The sequence below is a fragment of the Protopterus annectens genome, chromosome 2.part2, assembly GCF_019279795.1.
Source record: "Protopterus annectens isolate FY-2018-M chromosome 2.part2, PAN1.0, whole genome shotgun sequence".
Lineage (NCBI taxonomy): Eukaryota > Metazoa > Chordata > Ceratodontiformes > Protopteridae > Protopterus > Protopterus annectens.
Window position 1 is genome coordinate 1,017,589,738 of NC_056730.1, and position 23,407 is coordinate 1,017,613,144.

Here is a 23,407-nt window from a genome sequence, read left to right on the forward strand (position 1 = left end):
CTTTTTTTTTTAAAAAATACAGTATTTAAATTGATTTAAACTGTGTATGAAGGAGTGTTGAAGGAATTTTTAACTGAAGTTATTCTGCTCTTCAGTAACTTGAACTGAAGCTAGTGTTGGCTGAATTTTGTTATTTGCTAGTAATTACAGGTGTGGGGGTAGCCACATTCTTTGATTTCCTGTCCTTGCATATTTAAACTGGTGCATGTGAAATAATTCCTGCTTTAAAACTTCAGCTTGGCCAGCTAAGAACTTGGTTATATTCAACTGGACGTATAAGAGAATTTAAGTACCTTTTTCTGCACTTTTTTTAAAAATACAGTATTTAAATTGATTTAAACTGTGTATGAAGGAGTGTTGAAGGAATTTTTAACTGAAGTTATTCTGCTCTTCAGTAACTTGAACTGAAGCTAGTGTTGGCTGAATTTTGTTATTTGCTAGTAATTACAGGTGTGGGGGTAGCCACATTCTTTGATTTCCTGTCCTTGCATATTTAAACTGGTGCATGTGAAATAATTCCTGCTTTAAAACTTCAGCTTGGCCAGCTAAGAACTTGGTTATATTCAACTGGACGTATAAGAGAATTTAAGTACCTTTTTCTGCACTTTTTTTAAAAAAATACAGTATTTAAATTGATTTAAACTGTGTATGAAGGAGTGTTGAAGGAATTTTTAACTGAAGTTATTCTGCTCTTCAGTAACTTGAACTGAAGCTAGTGTTGGCTGAATTTTGTTATTTGCTAGTAATTACAGGTGTGGGGGTAGCCACATTCTTTGATTTCCTGTCCTTGCATATTTAAACTGGTGCATGTGAAATAATTCCTGCTTTAAAACTTCAGCTTGGCCAGCTAAGAACTTGGTTATATTCAACTGGACGTATAAGAGAATTTAAGTACCTTTTTCTGCACTTTTTTTTAAAAATACAGTATTTAAATTGATTTAAACTGTGTATGAAGGAGTGTTGAAGGAATTTTTAACTGAAGTTATTCTGCTCTTCAGTAACTTGAACTGAAGCTAGTGTTGGCTGAATTTTGTTATTTGCTAGTAATTACAGGTGTGGGCGTAGCCACATTCTTTGATTTCCTGTCCTTGCATATTTAAACTGGTGCATGTGAAATAATTCCTGCTTTAAAACTTCAGCTTGGCCAGCTAAGAACTTGGTTATATTCAACTGGACGTATAAGAGAATTTAAGTACCTTTTTCTGCACTTTTTTTAAAAATAATACAGTATTTAAATTGATTTAAACTGTGTATGAAGGAGTGTTGAAGGAATTTTTAACTGAAGTTATTCTGCTCTTCAGTAACTTGAACTGAAGCTAGTGTTGGCTGAATTTTGTTATTTGCTAGTAATTACAGGTGTGGGGGTAGCCACATTCTTTGATTTCCTGTCCTTGCATATTTAAACTGGTGCATGTGAAATAATTCCTGCTTTAAAACTTCAGCTTGGCCAGCTAAGAACTTGGTTATATTCAACTGGACGTATAAGAGAATTTAAGTACCTTTTTCTGCACTTTTTTTAAAAATACAGTATTTAAATTGATTTAAACTGTGTATGAAGGAGTGTTGAAGGAATTTTTAACTGAAGTTATTCTGCTCTTCAGTAACTTGAACTGAAGCTAGTGTTGGCTGAATTTTGTTATTTGCTAGTAATTACAGGTGTGGGGGTAGCCACATTCTTTGATTTCCTGTCCTTGCATATTTAAACTGGTGCATGTGAAATAATTCCTGCTTTAAAACTTCAGCTTGGCCAGCTAAGAACTTGGTTATATTCAACTGGACGTATAAGAGAATTTAAGTACCTTTTTCTGCACTTTTTTTTAAAAATAATACAGTATTTAAATTGATTTAAACTGTGTATGAAGGAGTGTTGAAGGAATTTTTAACTGAAGTTATTCTGCTCTTCAGTAACTTGAACTGAAGCTAGTGTTGGCTGAATTTTGTTATTTGCTAGTAATTACAGGTGTGGGGGTAGCCACATTCTTTGATTTCCTGTCCTTGCATATTTAAACTGGTGCATGTGAAATAATTCCTGCTTTAAAACTTCAGCTTGGCCAGCTAAGAACTTGGTTATATTCAACTGGACGTATAAGAGAATTTAAGTACCTTTTTCTGCACTTTTTTTAAAAAATACAGTATTTAAATTGATTTAAACTGTGTATGAAGGAGTGTTGAAGGAATTTTTAACTGAAGTTATTCTGCTCTTCAGTAACTTGAACTGAAGCTAGTGTTGGCTGAATTTTGTTATTTGCTAGTAATTACAGGTGTGGGGGTAGCCACATTCTTTGATTTCCTGTCCTTGCATATTTAAACTGGTGCATGTGAAATAATTCCTGCTTTAAAACTTCAGCTTGGCCAGCTAAGAACTTGGTTATATTCAACTGGACGTATAAGAGAATTTAAGTACCTTTTTCTGCACTTTTTTTTAAAAAAATACAGTATTTAAATTGATTTAAACTGTGTATGAAGGAGTGTTGAAGGAATTTTTAACTGAAGTTATTCTGCTCTTCAGTAACTTGAACTGAAGCTAGTGTTGGCTGAATTTTGTTATTTGCTAGTAATTACAGGTGTGGGGGTAGCCACATTCTTTGATTTCCTGTCCTTGCATATTTAAACTGGTGCATGTGAAATAATTCCTGCTTTAAAACTTCAGCTTGGCCAGCTAAGAACTTGGTTATATTCAACTGGACGTATAAGAGAATTTAAGTACCTTTTTCTGCACTTTTTTAAAAAAATACAGTATTTAAATTGATTTAAACTGTGTATGAAGGAGTGTTGAAGGAATTTTTAACTGAAGTTATTCTGCTCTTCAGTAACTTGAACTGAAGCTAGTGTTGGCTGAATTTTGTTATTTGCTAGTAATTACAGGTGTGGGGTAGCCACATTCTTTGATTTCCTGTCCTTGCATATTTAAACTGGTGCATGTGAAATAATTCCTGCTTTAAAACTTCAGCTTGGCCAGCTAAGAACTTGGTTATATTCAACTGGACGTATAAGAGAATTTAAGTACCTTTTTCTGCACTTTTTTTTAAAAATACAGTATTTAAATTGATTTAAACTGTGTATGAAGGAGTGTTGAAGGAATTTTTAACTGAAGTTATTCTGCTCTTCAGTAACTTGAACTGAAGCTAGTGTTGGCTGAATTTTGTTATTTGCTAGTAATTACAGGTGTGGGGGTAGCCACATTCTTTGATTTCCTGTCCTTGCATATTTAAACTGGTGCATGTGAAATAATTCCTGCTTTAAAACTTCAGCTTGGCCAGCTAAGAACTTGGTTATATTCAACTGGACGTATAAGAGAATTTAAGTACCTTTTTCTGCACTTTTTTTAAAAATACAGTATTTAAATTGATTTAAACTGTGTATGAAGGAGTGTTGAAGGAATTTTTAACTGAAGTTATTCTGCTCTTCAGTAACTTGAACTGAAGCTAGTGTTGGCTGAATTTTGTTATTTGCTAGTAATTACAGGTGTGGGGGTAGCCACATTCTTTGATTTCCTGTCCTTGCATATTTAAACTGGTGCATGTGAAATAATTCCTGCTTTAAAACTTCAGCTTGGCCAGCTAAGAACTTGGTTATATTCAACTGGACGTATAAGAGAATTTAAGTACCTTTTTCTGCACTTTTTTTAAAAATACAGTATTTAAATTGATTTAAACTGTGTATGAAGGAGTGTTGAAGGAATTTTTAACTGAAGTTATTCTGCTCTTCAGTAACTTGAACTGAAGCTAGTGTTGGCTGAATTTTGTTATTTGCTAGTAATTACAGGTGTGGGGGTAGCCACATTCTTTGATTTCCTGTCCTTGCATATTTAAACTGGTGCATGTGAAATAATTCCTGCTTTAAAACTTCAGCTTGGCCAGCTAAGAACTTGGTTATATTCAACTGGACGTATAAGAGAATTTAAGTACCTTTTTCTGCACTTTTTTTTAAAAAATACAGTATTTAAATTGATTTAAACTGTGTATGAAGGAGTGTTGAAGGAATTTTTAACTGAAGTTATTCTGCTCTTCAGTAACTTGAACTGAAGCTAGTGTTGGCTGAATTTTGTTATTTGCTAGTAATTACAGGTGTGGGGGTAGCCACATTCTTTGATTTCCTGTCCTTGCATATTTAAACTGGTGCATGTGAAATAATTCCTGCTTTAAAACTTCAGCTTGGCCAGCTAAGAACTTGGTTATATTCAACTGGACGTATAAGAGAATTTAAGTACCTTTTTCTGCACTTTTTTTTAAAAATACAGTATTTAAATTGATTTAAACTGTGTATGAAGGAGTGTTGAAGGAATTTTTAACTGAAGTTATTCTGCTCTTCAGTAACTTGAACTGAAGCTAGTGTTGGCTGAATTTTGTTATTTGCTAGTAATTACAGGTGTGGGGTAGCCACATTCTTTGATTTCCTGTCCTTGCATATTTAAACTGGTGCATGTGAAATAATTCCTGCTTTAAAACTTCAGCTTGGCCAGCTAAGAACTTGGTTATATTCAACTGGACGTATAAGAGAATTTAAGTACCTTTTTCTGCACTTTTTTTAAAAAATACAGTATTTAAATTGATTTAAACTGTGTATGAAGGAGTGTTGAAGGAATTTTTAACTGAAGTTATTCTGCTCTTCAGTAACTTGAACTGAAGCTAGTGTTGGCTGAATTTTGTTATTTGCTAGTAATTACAGGTGTGGGGGTAGCCACATTCTTTGATTTCCTGTCCTTGCATATTTAAACTGGTGCATGTGAAATAATTCCTGCTTTAAAACTTCAGCTTGGCCAGCTAAGAACTTGGTTATATTCAACTGGACGTATAAGAGAATTTAAGTACCTTTTTCTGCACTTTTTTAAAAAATACAGTATTTAAATTGATTTAAACTGTGTATGAAGGAGTGTTGAAGGAATTTTTAACTGAAGTTATTCTGCTCTTCAGTAACTTGAACTGAAGCTAGTGTTGGCTGAATTTTGTTATTTGCTAGTAATTACAGGTGTGGGGGTAGCCACATTCTTTGATTTCCTGTCCTTGCATATTTAAACTGGTGCATGTGAAATAATTCCTGCTTTAAAACTTCAGCTTGGCCAGCTAAGAACTTGGTTATATTCAACTGGACGTATAAGAGAATTTAAGTACCTTTTTCTGCACTTTTTTTAAAAAATACAGTATTTAAATTGATTTAAACTGTGTATGAAGGAGTGTTGAAGGAATTTTTAACTGAAGTTATTCTGCTCTTCAGTAACTTGAACTGAAGCTAGTGTTGGCTGAATTTTGTTATTTGCTAGTAATTACAGGTGTGGGGGTAGCCACATTCTTTGATTTCCTGTCCTTGCATATTTAAACTGGTGCATGTGAAATAATTCCTGCTTTAAAACTTCAGCTTGGCCAGCTAAGAACTTGGTTATATTCAACTGGACGTATAAGAGAATTTAAGTACCTTTTTCTGCACTTTTTTTAAAAATACAGTATTTAAATTGATTTAAACTGTGTATGAAGGAGTGTTGAAGGAATTTTTAACTGAAGTTATTCTGCTCTTCAGTAACTTGAACTGAAGCTAGTGTTGGCTGAATTTTGTTATTTGCTAGTAATTACAGGTGTGGGGGTAGCCACATTCTTTGATTTCCTGTCCTTGCATATTTAAACTGGTGCATGTGAAATAATTCCTGCTTTAAAACTTCAGCTTGGCCAGCTAAGAACTTGGTTATATTCAACTGGACGTATAAGAGAATTTAAGTACCTTTTTCTGCACTTTTTTTAAAAAATACAGTATTTAAATTGATTTAAACTGTGTATGAAGGAGTGTTGAAGGAATTTTTAACTGAAGTTATTCTGCTCTTCAGTAACTTGAACTGAAGCTAGTGTTGGCTGAATTTTGTTATTTGCTAGTAATTACAGGTGTGGGGGTAGCCACATTCTTTGATTTCCTGTCCTTGCATATTTAAACTGGTGCATGTGAAATAATTCCTGCTTTAAAACTTCAGCTTGGCCAGCTAAGAACTTGGTTATATTCAACTGGACGTATAAGAGAATTTAAGTACCTTTTTCTGCACTTTTTTTTTAAAAAAATACAGTATTTAAATTGATTTAAACTGTGTATGAAGGAGTGTTGAAGGAATTTTTAACTGAAGTTATTCTGCTCTTCAGTAACTTGAACTGAAGCTAGTGTTGGCTGAATTTTGTTATTTGCTAGTAATTACAGGTGTGGGGGTAGCCACATTCTTTGATTTCCTGTCCTTGCATATTTAAACTGGTGCATGTGAAATAATTCCTGCTTTAAAACTTCAGCTTGGCCAGCTAAGAACTTGGTTATATTCAACTGGACGTATAAGAGAATTTAAGTACCTTTTTCTGCACTTTTTTTAAAAATACAGTATTTAAATTGATTTAAACTGTGTATGAAGGAGTGTTGAAGGAATTTTTAACTGAAGTTATTCTGCTCTTCAGTAACTTGAACTGAAGCTAGTGTTGGCTGAATTTTGTTATTTGCTAGTAATTACAGGTGTGGGGGTAGCCACATTCTTTGATTTCCTGTCCTTGCATATTTAAACTGGTGCATGTGAAATAATTCCTGCTTTAAAACTTCAGCTTGGCCAGCTAAGAACTTGGTTATATTCAACTGGACGTATAAGAGAATTTAAGTACCTTTTTCTGCACTTTTTTTAAAAAATACAGTATTTAAATTGATTTAAACTGTGTATGAAGGAGTGTTGAAGGAATTTTTAACTGAAGTTATTCTGCTCTTCAGTAACTTGAACTGAAGCTAGTGTTGGCTGAATTTTGTTATTTGCTAGTAATTACAGGTGTGGGGGTAGCCACATTCTTTGATTTCCTGTCCTTGCATATTTAAACTGGTGCATGTGAAATAATTCCTGCTTTAAAACTTCAGCTTGGCCAGCTAAGAACTTGGTTATATTCAACTGGACGTATAAGAGAATTTAAGTACCTTTTTCTGCACTTTTTTAAAAAAATACAGTATTTAAATTGATTTAAACTGTGTATGAAGGAGTGTTGAAGGAATTTTAACTGAAGTTATTCTGCTCTTCAGTAACTTGAACTGAAGCTAGTGTTGGCTGAATTTTGTTATTTGCTAGTAATTACAGGTGTGGGGGTAGCCACATTCTTTGATTTCCTGTCCTTGCATATTTAAACTGGTGCATGTGAAATAATTCCTGCTTTAAAACTTCAGCTTGGCCAGCTAAGAACTTGGTTATATTCAACTGGACGTATAAGAGAATTTAAGTACCTTTTTCTGCACTTTTTTTTAAAAATACAGTATTTAAATTGATTTAAACTGTGTATGAAGGAGTGTTGAAGGAATTTTTAACTGAAGTTATTCTGCTCTTCAGTAACTTGAACTGAAGCTAGTGTTGGCTGAATTTTGTTATTTGCTAGTAATTACAGGTGTGGGGGTAGCCACATTCTTTGATTTCCTGTCCTTGCATATTTAAACTGGTGCATGTGAAATAATTCCTGCTTTAAAACTTCAGCTTGGCCAGCTAAGAACTTGGTTATATTCAACTGGACGTATAAGAGAATTTAAGTACCTTTTTCTGCACTTTTTTTAAAAATACAGTATTTAAATTGATTTAAACTGTGTATGAAGGAGTGTTGAAGGAATTTTTAACTGAAGTTATTCTGCTCTTCAGTAACTTGAACTGAAGCTAGTGTTGGCTGAATTTTGTTATTTGCTAGTAATTACAGGTGTGGGGGTAGCCACATTCTTTGATTTCCTGTCCTTGCATATTTAAACTGGTGCATGTGAAATAATTCCTGCTTTAAAACTTCAGCTTGGCCAGCTAAGAACTTGGTTATATTCAACTGGACGTATAAGAGAATTTAAGTACCTTTTTCTGCACTTTTTTTTAAAAATACAGTATTTAAATTGATTTAAACTGTGTATGAAGGAGTGTTGAAGGAATTTTTAACTGAAGTTATTCTGCTCTTCAGTAACTTGAACTGAAGCTAGTGTTGGCTGAATTTTGTTATTTGCTAGTAATTACAGGTGTGGGGGTAGCCACATTCTTTGATTTCCTGTCCTTGCATATTTAAACTGGTGCATGTGAAATAATTCCTGCTTTAAAACTTCAGCTTGGCCAGCTAAGAACTTGGTTATATTCAACTGGACGTATAAGAGAATTTAAGTACCTTTTTCTGCACTTTTTTTAAAAATACAGTATTTAAATTGATTTAAACTGTGTATGAAGGAGTGTTGAAGGAATTTTTAACTGAAGTTATTCTGCTCTTCAGTAACTTGAACTGAAGCTAGTGTTGGCTGAATTTTGTTATTTGCTAGTAATTACAGGTGTGGGGGTAGCCACATTCTTTGATTTCCTGTCCTTGCATATTTAAACTGGTGCATGTGAAATAATTCCTGCTTTAAAACTTCAGCTTGGCCAGCTAAGAACTTGGTTATATTCAACTGGACGTATAAGAGAATTTAAGTACCTTTTTCTGCACTTTTTTTTTAAAATACAGTATTTAAATTGATTTAAACTGTGTATGAAGGAGTGTTGAAGGAATTTTTAACTGAAGTTATTCTGCTCTTCAGTAACTTGAACTGAAGCTAGTGTTGGCTGAATTTTGTTATTTGCTAGTAATTACAGGTGTGGGGGTAGCCACATTCTTTGATTTCCTGTCCTTGCATATTTAAACTGGTGCATGTGAAATAATTCCTGCTTTAAAACTTCAGCTTGGCCAGCTAAGAACTTGGTTATATTCAACTGGACGTATAAGAGAATTTAAGTACCTTTTTCTGCACTTTTTTTTAAAAATACAGTATTTAAATTGATTTAAACTGTGTATGAAGGAGTGTTGAAGGAATTTTTAACTGAAGTTATTCTGCTCTTCAGTAACTTGAACTGAAGCTAGTGTTGGCTGAATTTTGTTATTTGCTAGTAATTACAGGTGTGGGGTAGCCACATTCTTTGATTTCCTGTCCTTGCATATTTAAACTGGTGCATGTGAAATAATTCCTGCTTTAAAACTTCAGCTTGGCCAGCTAAGAACTTGGTTATATTCAACTGGACGTATAAGAGAATTTAAGTACCTTTTTCTGCACTTTTTTAAAAAAAATACAGTATTTAAATTGATTTAAACTGTGTATGAAGGAGTGTTGAAGGAATTTTTAACTGAAGTTATTCTGCTCTTCAGTAACTTGAACTGAAGCTAGTGTTGGCTGAATTTTGTTATTTGCTAGTAATTACAGGTGTGGGGGTAGCCACATTCTTTGATTTCCTGTCCTTGCATATTTAAACTGGTGCATGTGAAATAATTCCTGCTTTAAAACTTCAGCTTGGCCAGCTAAGAACTTGGTTATATTCAACTGGACGTATAAGAGAATTTAAGTACCTTTTTCTGCACTTTTTTTAAAAAATACAGTATTTAAATTGATTTAAACTGTGTATGAAGGAGTGTTGAAGGAATTTTTAACTGAAGTTATTCTGCTCTTCAGTAACTTGAACTGAAGCTAGTGTTGGCTGAATTTTGTTATTTGCTAGTAATTACAGGTGTGGGGGTAGCCACATTCTTTGATTTCCTGTCCTTGCATATTTAAACTGGTGCATGTGAAATAATTCCTGCTTTAAAACTTCAGCTTGGCCAGCTAAGAACTTGGTTATATTCAACTGGACGTATAAGAGAATTTAAGTACCTTTTTCTGCACTTTTTTTAAAAAAAATACAGTATTTAAATTGATTTAAACTGTGTATGAAGGAGTGTTGAAGGAATTTTTAACTGAAGTTATTCTGCTCTTCAGTAACTTGAACTGAAGCTAGTGTTGGCTGAATTTTGTTATTTGCTAGTAATTACAGGTGTGGGGTAGCCACATTCTTTGATTTCCTGTCCTTGCATATTTAAACTGGTGCATGTGAAATAATTCCTGCTTTAAAACTTCAGCTTGGCCAGCTAAGAACTTGGTTATATTCAACTGGACGTATAAGAGAATTTAAGTACCTTTTTCTGCACTTTTTTTAAAAATACAGTATTTAAATTGATTTAAACTGTGTATGAAGGAGTGTTGAAGGAATTTTTAACTGAAGTTATTCTGCTCTTCAGTAACTTGAACTGAAGCTAGTGTTGGCTGAATTTTGTTATTTGCTAGTAATTACAGGTGTGGGGGTAGCCACATTCTTTGATTTCCTGTCCTTGCATATTTAAACTGGTGCATGTGAAATAATTCCTGCTTTAAAACTTCAGCTTGGCCAGCTAAGAACTTGGTTATATTCAACTGGACGTATAAGAGAATTTAAGTACCTTTTTCTGCACTTTTTTAAAAAAATACAGTATTTAAATTGATTTAAACTGTGTATGAAGGAGTGTTGAAGGAATTTTTAACTGAAGTTATTCTGCTCTTCAGTAACTTGAACTGAAGCTAGTGTTGGCTGAATTTTGTTATTTGCTAGTAATTACAGGTGTGGGGTAGCCACATTCTTTGATTTCCTGTCCTTGCATATTTAAACTGGTGCATGTGAAATAATTCCTGCTTTAAAACTTCAGCTTGGCCAGCTAAGAACTTGGTTATATTCAACTGGACGTATAAGAGAATTTAAGTACCTTTTTCTGCACTTTTTTTTAAAAATACAGTATTTAAATTGATTTAAACTGTGTATGAAGGAGTGTTGAAGGAATTTTTAACTGAAGTTATTCTGCTCTTCAGTAACTTGAACTGAAGCTAGTGTTGGCTGAATTTTGTTATTTGCTAGTAATTACAGGTGTGGGGGTAGCCACATTCTTTGATTTCCTGTCCTTGCATATTTAAACTGGTGCATGTGAAATAATTCCTGCTTTAAAACTTCAGCTTGGCCAGCTAAGAACTTGGTTATATTCAACTGGACGTATAAGAGAATTTAAGTACCTTTTTCTGCACTTTTTTTTAAAAATACAGTATTTAAATTGATTTAAACTGTGTATGAAGGAGTGTTGAAGGAATTTTTAACTGAAGTTATTCTGCTCTTCAGTAACTTGAACTGAAGCTAGTGTTGGCTGAATTTTGTTATTTGCTAGTAATTACAGGTGTGGGGTAGCCACATTCTTTGATTTCCTGTCCTTGCATATTTAAACTGGTGCATGTGAAATAATTCCTGCTTTAAAACTTCAGCTTGGCCAGCTAAGAACTTGGTTATATTCAACTGGACGTATAAGAGAATTTAAGTACCTTTTTCTGCACTTTTTTTTAAAAATACAGTATTTAAATTGATTTAAACTGTGTATGAAGGAGTGTTGAAGGAATTTTTAACTGAAGTTATTCTGCTCTTCAGTAACTTGAACTGAAGCTAGTGTTGGCTGAATTTTGTTATTTGCTAGTAATTACAGGTGTGGGGTAGCCACATTCTTTGATTTCCTGTCCTTGCATATTTAAACTGGTGCATGTGAAATAATTCCTGCTTTAAAACTTCAGCTTGGCCAGCTAAGAACTTGGTTATATTCAACTGGACGTATAAGAGAATTTAAGTACCTTTTTCTGCACTTTTTTTTAAAAAAATACAGTATTTAAATTGATTTAAACTGTGTATGAAGGAGTGTTGAAGGAATTTTTAACTGAAGTTATTCTGCTCTTCAGTAACTTGAACTGAAGCTAGTGTTGGCTGAATTTTGTTATTTGCTAGTAATTACAGGTGTGGGGGTAGCCACATTCTTTGATTTCCTGTCCTTGCATATTTAAACTGGTGCATGTGAAATAATTCCTGCTTTAAAACTTCAGCTTGGCCAGCTAAGAACTTGGTTATATTCAACTGGACGTATAAGAGAATTTAAGTACCTTTTTCTGCACTTTTTTTAAAAAATACAGTATTTAAATTGATTTAAACTGTGTATGAAGGAGTGTTGAAGGAATTTTTAACTGAAGTTATTCTGCTCTTCAGTAACTTGAACTGAAGCTAGTGTTGGCTGAATTTTGTTATTTGCTAGTAATTACAGGTGTGGGGTAGCCACATTCTTTGATTTCCTGTCCTTGCATATTTAAACTGGTGCATGTGAAATAATTCCTGCTTTAAAACTTCAGCTTGGCCAGCTAAGAACTTGGTTATATTCAACTGGACGTATAAGAGAATTTAAGTACCTTTTTCTGCACTTTTTTTAAAAAATACAGTATTTAAATTGATTTAAACTGTGTATGAAGGAGTGTTGAAGGAATTTTTAACTGAAGTTATTCTGCTCTTCAGTAACTTGAACTGAAGCTAGTGTTGGCTGAATTTTGTTATTTGCTAGTAATTACAGGTGTGGGGTAGCCACATTCTTTGATTTCCTGTCCTTGCATATTTAAACTGGTGCATGTGAAATAATTCCTGCTTTAAAACTTCAGCTTGGCCAGCTAAGAACTTGGTTATATTCAACTGGACGTATAAGAGAATTTAAGTACCTTTTTCTGCACTTTTTTTAAAAATACAGTATTTAAATTGATTTAAACTGTGTATGAAGGAGTGTTGAAGGAATTTTTAACTGAAGTTATTCTGCTCTTCAGTAACTTGAACTGAAGCTAGTGTTGGCTGAATTTTGTTATTTGCTAGTAATTACAGGTGTGGGGGTAGCCACATTCTTTGATTTCCTGTCCTTGCATATTTAAACTGGTGCATGTGAAATAATTCCTGCTTTAAAACTTCAGCTTGGCCAGCTAAGAACTTGGTTATATTCAACTGGACGTATAAGAGAATTTAAGTACCTTTTTCTGCACTTTTTTTAAAAATACAGTATTTAAATTGATTTAAACTGTGTATGAAGGAGTGTTGAAGGAATTTTAACTGAAGTTATTCTGCTCTTCAGTAACTTGAACTGAAGCTAGTGTTGGCTGAATTTTGTTATTTGCTAGTAATTACAGGTGTGGGGGTAGCCACATTCTTTGATTTCCTGTCCTTGCATATTTAAACTGGTGCATGTGAAATAATTCCTGCTTTAAAACTTCAGCTTGGCCAGCTAAGAACTTGGTTATATTCAACTGGACGTATAAGAGAATTTAAGTACCTTTTTCTGCACTTTTTTTAAAAAATACAGTATTTAAATTGATTTAAACTGTGTATGAAGGAGTGTTGAAGGAATTTTTAACTGAAGTTATTCTGCTCTTCAGTAACTTGAACTGAAGCTAGTGTTGGCTGAATTTTGTTATTTGCTAGTAATTACAGGTGTGGGGGTAGCCACATTCTTTGATTTCCTGTCCTTGCATATTTAAACTGGTGCATGTGAAATAATTCCTGCTTTAAAACTTCAGCTTGGCCAGCTAAGAACTTGGTTATATTCAACTGGACGTATAAGAGAATTTAAGTACCTTTTTCTGCACTTTTTTTTTAAAAAATACAGTATTTAAATTGATTTAAACTGTGTATGAAGGAGTGTTGAAGGAATTTTTAACTGAAGTTATTCTGCTCTTCAGTAACTTGAACTGAAGCTAGTGTTGGCTGAATTTTGTTATTTGCTAGTAATTACAGGTGTGGGGGTAGCCACATTCTTTGATTTCCTGTCCTTGCATATTTAAACTGGTGCATGTGAAATAATTCCTGCTTTAAAACTTCAGCTTGGCCAGCTAAAAACTTGGTTATATTCAACTGGACGTATAAGAGAATTTAAGTACCTTTTTCTGCACTTTTTTTTAAAAATACAGTATTTAAATTGATTTAAACTGTGTATGAAGGAGTGTTGAAGGAATTTTTATCTGAAGTTATTCTGCTCTTCAGTAACTTGAACTAAAGCTAGTGTTGGCTGAATTTTGTTATTTGCTAGTAATTACAGGTGTGGGGGTAGCCACATTCTTTGATTTCCTGTCCTTGCATATTTAAACTGGTGCATGTGAAATAATTCCTGCTTTAAAACTTCAGCTTGGCCAGCTAAGAACTTGGTTATATTCAACTGGACGTATAAGAGAATTTAAGTACCTTTTTCTGCACTTTTTTTTAAAAAATACAGTATTTAAATTGATTTAAACTGTGTATGAAGGAGTGTTGAAGGAATTTTTATCTGAAGTTATTCTGCTCTTCAGTAACTTGAACTAAAGCTAGTGTTGGCTGAATTTTGTTATTTGCTAGTAATTACAGGTGTGGGGTAGCCACATTCTTTGATTTCCTGTCCTTGCATATTTAAACTGGTGCATGTGAAATAATTCCTGCTTTAAAACTTCAGCTTGGCCAGCTAAAAACTTGGTTATATTCAACTGGACGTATAAGAGAATTTAAGTACCTTTTTCTGCACTTTTTTTAAAAATACAGTATTTAAATTGATTTAAACTGTGTATGAAGGAGTGTTGAAGGAATTTTTATCTGAAGTTATTCTGCTCTTCAGTAACTTGAACTAAAGCTAGTGTTGGCTGAATTTTGTTATTTGCTAGTAATTACAGGCGTGGGGGTAGCCACATTCTTTGATTTCCTGTCCTTGCATATTTAAACTGGTGCATGTGAAATAATTCCTGCTTTAAAACTTCAGCTTGGCCAGCTAAAAACTTGGTTATATTCAACTGGACGTATAAGAGAATTTAAGTACCTTTTTCTGCACTTTTTTTAAAAAATACAGTATTTAAATTGATTTAAACTGTGTATGAAGGAGTGTTGAAGGAATTTTTATCTGAAGTTATTCTGCTCTTCAGTAACTTGAACTAAAGCTAGTGTTGGCTGAATTTTGTTATTTGCTAGTAATTACAGGCGTGGGGGTAGCCACATTCTTTGATTTCCTGTCCTTGCATATTTAAACTGGTGCATGTGAAATAATTCCTGCTTTAAAACTTCAGCTTGGCCAGCTAAAAACTTGGTTATATTCAACTGGACGTATAAGAGAATTTAAGTACCTTTTTCTGCACTTTTTTTTAAAAATACAGTATTTAAATTGATTTAAACTGTGTATGAAGGAGTGTTGAAGGAATTTTTATCTGAAGTTATTCTGCTCTTCAGTAACTTGAACTAAAGCTAGTGTTGGCTGAATTTTGTTATTTGCTAGTAATTACAGGCGTGGGGGTAGCCACATTCTTTGATTTCCTGTCCTTGCATATTTAAACTGGTGCATGTGAAATAATTCCTGCTTTAAAACTTCAGCTTGGCCAGCTAAAACTTGGTTATATTCAACTGGACGTATAAGAGAATTTAAGTACCTTTTTCTGCACTTTTTTTTAAAAATACAGTATTTAAATTGATTTAAACTGTGTATGAAGGAGTGTTGAAGGAATTTTTATCTGAAGTTATTCTGCTCTTCAGTAACTTGAACTAAAGCTAGTGTTGGCTGAATTTTGTTATTTGCTAGTAATTACAGGCGTGGGGTAGCCACATTCTTTGATTTCCTGTCCTTGCATATTTAAACTGGTGCATGTGAAATAATTCCTGCTTTAAAACTTCAGCTTGGCCAGCTAAAACTTGGTTATATTCAACTGGACGTATAAGAGAATTTAAGTACCTTTTTCTGCACTTTTTTAAAAAATACAGTATTTAAATTGATTTAAACTGTGTATGAAGGAGTGTTGAAGGAATTTTTATGTGAAGTTATTCTGCTCTTCAGTAACTTGAACTAAAGCTAGTGTTGGCTGAATTTTGTTATTTGCTAGTAATTACAGGCGTGGCGGTAGCCACATTCTTTGATTTCCTGTCCTTGCATATTTAAACTGGTGCATGTGAAATAATTCCTGCTTTAAAACTTCAGCTTGGCCAGCTAAAAACTTGGTTATATTCAACTGGACGTATAAGAGAATTTAAGTACCTTTTTCTGCACTTTTTTTTAAAAATACAGTATTTAAATTGATTTAAACTGTGTATGAAGGAGTGTTGAAGGAATTTTTATCTGAAGTTATTGTGCTCTTCAGTAACTTGAACTAAAGCTAGTGTTGGCTGAATTTTGTTATTTGCTAGTAATTACAGGCGTGGGGTAGCCACATTCTTTGATTTCCTGTCCTTGCATATTTAAACTGGTGCATGTGAAATAATTCCTGCTTTAAAACTTCAGCTTGGCCAGCTAAAAACTTGGTTATATTCAACTGGACGTATAAGAGAATTTAAGTACCTCTTTCTACACTTTTTTTAAAAATACAGTATTTAAATTGATTTAAACTGTGTATGAAGGAGTGTTGAAGGAATTTTTATCTGAAGTTATTCTGCTCTTCAGTAACTTGAACTAAAGCTAGTGTTGGCTGAATTTTGTTATTTGCTAGTAATTACAGGCGTGGGGTAGCCACATTCTTTGATTTCCTGTCCTTGCATATTTAAACTGGTGCATGTGAAATAATTCCTGCTTTAAAACTTCAGCTTGGCCAGCTAAAAACTTGGTTATATTCAACTGGACGTATAAGAGAATTTAAGTACCTTTTTCTGCACTTTTTTTTAAAAATACAGTATTTAAATTGATTTAAACTGTGTATGAAGGAGTGTTGAAGGAATTTTTATCTGAAGTTATTCTGCTCTTCAGTAACTTGAACTAAAGCTAGTGTTGGCTGAATTTTGTTATTTGCTAGTAATTACAGGCGTGGGGGTAGCCACATTCTTTGATTTCCTGTCCTTGCATATTTAAACTGGTGCATGTGAAATAATTCCTGCTTTAAAACTTCAGCTTGGCCAGCTAAAAACTTGGTTATATTCAACTGGACGTATAAGAGAATTTAAGTACCTTTTTCTGCACTTTTTTTTTTAAAATACAGTATTTAAATTGATTTAAACTGTGTATGAAGGAGTGTTGAAGGAATTTTTATCTGAAGTTATTCTGCTCTTCAGTTATTCCCACCCACCCGCCCTGTTTTTGTTTTGGTGTTAATCTTAGTGGCATTGAAACTGCCCGCCCCTCAGCCTGGCTCTGGGCCCATCTCATTTGCTCACTCAACTGAGTGCAGTGAGATCATATTCTGATTTCAGGCACTCCTACTGTGTACAAAGAGAGCATCTGGGAAATAGAAAAAAAAAATTAAGCTTATTTCCTGCCTTTCTTGTTAAGTGGTACAGACTATTTGTAGGCTTCTGAGCCCCAAGCCCTTCTGTGTTTGAGGGAAGCCTTCTAGCTTGTTTATTTCTTATAACTAGCCAGTTTTCTAGTTTCAGCACTCAAATCTGTTTCTTTGATCTCAGCACTTGTTCAGAAAAAAAAAAAAAAAATTTCATCTGCTTTTACTGTACTTGTGTTTTTACCTACTTCTTTTACTTTTGCATCATCTTAAAATACTCAATTGTATTTATTACTGCTTGGTGTAACTCATTCTAAGCCTTTTGGTTTAAACACTTGGGCTTCGGACCAGTTAGATGTTTTGCACTGAGAGGGTTTGTGGTCTGCACTGTTGTGGCAGAACAGGTAGCTTACATCCTTCTAGGTTGAGAACTGCTGATTGAGGGCTCAGTGTCTGTTATTCTAAAAGTGTATTAATTCTGGTTTAAGCACTTGGGCTTTCAAGCCAGTTATTTTACATTAAGAGGGTTCGTGGTCTGCACTCTTGTGGGAGGAGAGGCTGGACTCTGCCCTTCTGAGCTGGGAATTTCTGGTTAAAGGCTTATAGTGCATGCATATCTGAACTGTTCCTTACTGAAGTTGGTGCGCCTTGTTTGCTGTGGCATAGACTGGATTCGGGCCTGCTGGATCTAGCTTTGTTTGTGTAACTTGAGCACTAATCCCGACATTCTCTAAAGTATTCAATGGTATTTATTACTGCTTGGTTGTAACTTGATTAAAGTGTAGCTATCATTCAAGTCTTTTGGATTAAGCACTTGGGCTTCAGAACAGTTGTTTTACATTAGGAAGGTTTGTGGCAAGCACTGTGGTGGCAGGACAGGTAGCTTTCATCCTTCTAAGTTGGGAACTGCTGATTGAGAGCCCAGTGTCCAAGTGTATTAGTTCTGGTTTAGGCACTTGGGCTTCAGGCCAGTTATTTTACATTAAGAAGGTTCGTGGTCTGCACTCTTGTGGGAGAAGAGGCTGGACTCTGCCCTTCTGAGCTGGGAATTTTCTGGTTAAAGGTTTATAGTGCCTGAATATTTGAACTGTATCTTACTGAAATTGGTTCACCTTGTTTGCTCTAGCATAGACTAGATCCAGGCCTACTGAATCTAGCTTTGTTTATATGCTTGTTGTTTGTTTGCTTGTTATTTCCCTGGAAGCTAATTCCACCTAATACGCAACTTCTCAGCGCTTCTGTGGATCACTAGTGATATCTGCATTGCTTACTGTACTTATTTCCTTGTTTCACTTGAAAGAAAGTTACTGTTTGTCGTTTTGCATTTAGTTACTTGTAACACATTGCACTCAAGTTACCCGGCACTTGCTCACTAAAGCAATTATATAAGTCAGCACTAAAATTAAAAGCACTACACCCTCACTCCCCACTGGCCCTTGTTTTCAATTAAGGATTTCCCAATATTATTCTAGCATGTCCAAAGGTCAGTTGTCAATCTCCTCTCCGGTCCAGCTGGTGAATCTGGGAATCTTGAGGCAATGTTATAACTGCCTCATGTACACAGACAACCCTCTCCTCCTCCCACATAACACAAATACTTGTGAGAGATGCAGCTATTTAGCCAAACTGGAGGCTGAGCTCTCTCAACTCAGGACTGGCAAGACCAGACAGGAGGAGAAGGCAACTACACACACCACAAAACCAGCCTCACATAATGCTACCACTCCACTGAATCAAACACATAAACACACAAAGACATACTCGAGGCTCTGAGTAAAATTTACCTAAACAGCAGAGGCCTCCAAAGCAGACACCCAAACAACTGCTACCTCAAGACACCCCACAAGCAACACATAAACCACAAAAGCAGTGTGCAAAGCAGTCACAGCCCTTAAGGCCAAATACAACACCAAACATACTTGTCATAGGTGACTCCATAGTCAGACACACTGACGTCCCACTCACCAGGCTGAACAAGGAGAGGGTCACAGTAAGCTGCCTATCGGCTAGAATCCGCCACATAACACAAGCACTCGGGTCACTCCATGGCAAGTACAAATATGACACAGTCATTGTCCATGCTGGTGTGAGCGACCTGAGACGTACCTCCCTGGACTACATGAAAAGAGACATAGAGGAGCTCTCTGATTATGTAGCCCAGGCAGGTATGACCCTAACCCTGAGCAGTATCCTTCCTTCACCAAGAATGATGCCACAATATAGAGACAAGATGATCAGCTTTAACAATTGGCTTAATGTCTGGTGTCATTCAAAGGGGATCCAGTGTCTGTCTGCCTGGGATGACATGCTTGACAAGCCACGCTGCTTTGCAAGGGACGGCTTGCACCTGTCACCCTGGGATTCCAGATATTGGCTAAGGCTCTTGCCACCCCATAGTGCCTTTTTAGGCAAGGCTCAAATTCTAAACCTACCACCCTAGAAAACAAAAATGGGAAGAAACTGAGGGTAATGCTGCTCAATGCCAGAAGTCTAAATCTCAAAATGCACGCACTCGAGGCCCTTCTCAGTATGGAGAACATCGATGTCTGTGCTGTAACTGAAACCTGGTTCAAGGCTCCTGAGAGCACCCCGGCACTATTAGGTTTTATCTCATATCATGCGTTCCGGCCCCAAAACCCGGACCACACCACAAAAGGTGGGGGTGTATCCATATTCATAAAGGATACTCACACCTCCAGGTTGGTGGCAACGCATGAAGCTTGGAAACCATCCAGGTGCAACTAACCATAGGCAAAACTGCTCTACAAATTGTAGCATGCTACAGGCCACCCTCTCAAACTCAGGAACCCCACACAGCCTTCCTGAAGACACTGGAGGGTATAAATGTATCTCCAAACACCATCATATTGGGTGTCTTCAACTACCCGAATATAGACTGGGAACATTACTCAAGCCCTAACTTTCTAGCCCAACGGTTCCTGGAGTTCATAAATTCAAATGCCATGGAACAGCTAGTCACTGTTCCCACGAGAGGAGAAAATATACTAGATCTCATTGTCACAAACATGGGGACAAAATGCTCCACACCGGAAGTATATCCCTCATTGGTGAGATCTGATCATAAACTAATCTCACTGGAAATCCACATCCCGCCCCCACCCCCAGCAAAAAAGACCATAGTGAAGAACTTCTCTAAAGCAAACTTCACACTACTCAAGACTGGTGTGGTATCCTTCAAGGCCCCTGAGCCAGAGGAAACCACAACCCAAGCTACGGAAGCCCTTACAAATGCCTTCTATGAACACCTCCAGGACTGCATGGATCAGGCAATCCCAAATAAAACCAAGACTCTTTCCACAAAGGGCAAACGTCCAGTCTGGTGGACCCCAGCCATTAACAAACTTTACAATAAGAGGAGAAAGCTATTACATGATAGAACAAAATCCATTATTAGTAAAAAAATACGAGCACTCATAAAATCAACTAAGGCCAATTTTGAGAGAAAAATTGCCATGGATTCAAAGGACAATCATAAGGCCTTTTCAGCTATGTTAGGAACCTGGGTGGAAACTCCCAGATATGCTCAGAATTAGTCCAAAATGATACAAAAATCACTGAACCCACAGACATTGCCAACATACTGGCAGACAGGTTCAGTGCAAACTTCACCCCCCTCTCCCCCCCTAAAGGAGAGATAACTATCCCAGCCGAGTGTAGCCTCCCGGACATCTCAAATGCGCAGGTGAAAGCTGCTCTCTCTAAAGCAAAAACACAGCATCAATGGGACCGGATGGTGTCCCCGGCTGTGTGCTACACGAGCTAAATGAGGAATTAAACCCGCACATAAGGCAGCTGTTTAATCTCAGCCTTACCACAGGATACGTGCCCAAGGAGTGGTGTCACGGCAACTGTGGTCCCACTCCACAAAGGCGGTGCCTCTCGGACCCTGGTAATTACCGCCCCATAAGCTTAACAAGTCTAGTCTGCAAAGCTATGGAGAGGATCATAATGGAGCTCATAAACAAAGATATAGGGACTTGCAGACATTGGACCCGACCCAGTTTGGCTTTGTCAAGGGAAGATCATGCCTTTTGAACTTGGTTGACTTCTTGAAACAGTCACCAAGGCCATTGATGAGGAAAGGCAGTCCATACAGCCTACCTTGACCTTGCAAAGGCTTTCGACACAATACCCCACTCGGGTATTGTAGAAAAACTTACCAGCTTAAATGTAAACCCATATGTCACAAGATGGGTTGCAAACTGGCTTAAGGACAGAACTCACAGGGTTACAGTTGCTGGCGCTGTGTCAGACTCCAAGCGGTCACAAGTGGTGTCCCACAGGGCTCGGTCCTTGGCCCCCTATTGTTTGGCATCTACTTCTCAGAAGTACAGGCCAACATGGGAGGACTTTGGCTGACAAAGTTTGCAGGTGACTGCAAACTGGGCGCCATAGTGGAAAGTGCATCGGACACGGATATCCTTCAGAAGGGACTCACGGAAACAGTTAGCTGGTGCCAGAGCCATGGCCTGAAGTTAAACGCCAAAAATGTATAGTCATACCCTTCGGGAAAAACAAGGTAACCCCAAGCTACCATATAGGTGGCAATCCACTAAGCACAGAAGAGGTTATCAGGGACCTGGGGACCCAGGTTGACAGTGGCCTTTCTTTTGACACTCACATTGCTAAAGTGGTTAGAAAGACCTTCTACATTGCCCACCTGATCATGAAGGGATTCACATCCAGATCTAGTGAGGTCATTGTTCCCCTGTACTCTTCACTTATCAGACCAATGATCGAGTACAATGCCCCATTAGGGATGTATCTCACCCGACATCTGCAGCAATTGGAGAGACCCCAAAAGTTCCTCACCAAAAGGATAAAGGGACTCCAAAATCTGTCATATGCTGCCAGATTGAAGAAACTCCAACTCTATTCAGTCGCATACCGTCTGCTCAGAGGTGACATGTGCCTGACATACAAGGCCATGTCCAACCCGGAATTAATGGACATGCTCCACCTCAAAAATCCAAATCCACCAAAACCACTAGAGCAAGCGACTTAAACCTTAGCATGGATATAAATAGGATGTGCTGGAGGGATAGATTTATCACTCAGAGACTCCCTATGCTGTGGAATAAAATCCTGGTCCATGTGAGGCAGAGCACCTCGCTGACTCTGTTCAAGAGAAATCTAGACCTGTGGATGGGAGATCGTAGGTTTACCCCAGGAATCATCTCTGTGTCACTGCTGGACAGAGGCACAACAAACTAATGGGCACAGTATTTTTTCATATAAGGGGTGGCGTAAGCCACAATAATTTGGGCTAGGCTTATAAATGCCTTAGGGCAGATAGCCTAGTATAAACCTATGAACCTATCTGTATGGAACTTATGTTCCACTCTTATGCAGTACATCAATGCTGTGGAAAGGAAGCAATGGAAAAAGGAAGATCTCCGTTGCTTTTTTTTTTTTTTAATTTAAAAAAAATTGAAATCTGGAGACTTCAAACATGTGAGACAAAAGGAACAGAGAAAATATAAGGATAATCAGGTACATTTCTTTAGTTTTGCATAACATACCTGATCATCCTTCTATTTTTTTCTGTCCCGTCTCTCTCTCTCTCTCTCTCTCTCTCTCTCTCTCATTCTTTTGAAGTCTCTGGATTTCTAAGTTTATTTTTCTTTTAAAAGATTAAAGAAAACTAGAATTTCCTTAGCATATATTAACAGAAGAAAGTCCAGGTGACCGGACTTTTTTCTCTTGGTATATGCTCGATTTATAATGGGCACTCTGGTTGGGCTAACCAATCAGCATGCTCATTTTTGAATGTTAATGGCCAATCATTGTATAATAGTCATTTGTGCCTATGTAAAGCTCATTCATTTGCACTTTCATTCAACAACAATACTACATGGATATTTCAGACAGTCCTTACATGACTAAAGCAGCCTACAGAATAAATAGATTGTTAACTCAGGAAATTGATGAAGCTATAGTGGGGATATACTATAGCCCAGGCTAGAATATGCCCTTTTTGGTTTTACGTTTGGCTTCATCTCATGTCTGCTAAATATTTGTAGATTTACCTTCCTACCCACCGATGTACAGTATTCTGTATGAAAATCAGATGTCTGCTACTTGCAGTTGCTTAGTCCCCCAGCCCCCACCAGATGGACACTTATTTTCTCTAAGTGCTGTTCTAGTCATTACTTATGGTCACCTGCACCATTCCACAATATTCCCTAGATCTCAAGCTGATTGGGCCACAGTCTTTCTAAGACCTACATGTGACCAACACGTGTTACAAAGCATTTTCTAAAATGTGTCATTTTCTGTAGAGTAAACCATTTTCCAAATTATATAGTATGTCTAAACAATCTGCATTCAGAATTAGCCTGGATGATTATTACAGAAATGTGGCTGTTTGTAAGTGCAAGCCCTACTGTTTTACTGATACTGTTAATTATTCTGCTTAGATAATAAAAAGGTTATCCTACAACTGATATGTTCCTTTTTAGCAATCACCCTTTTATGGCATTTTTTAGGCTGAACTGCATTGAAAGATTACTGACTTTGGTGAGCAGTTACTGTAGTGAGTTTTCTCTTCTCCACTGTTTATGGAGTTTTTATGTTTTATGGA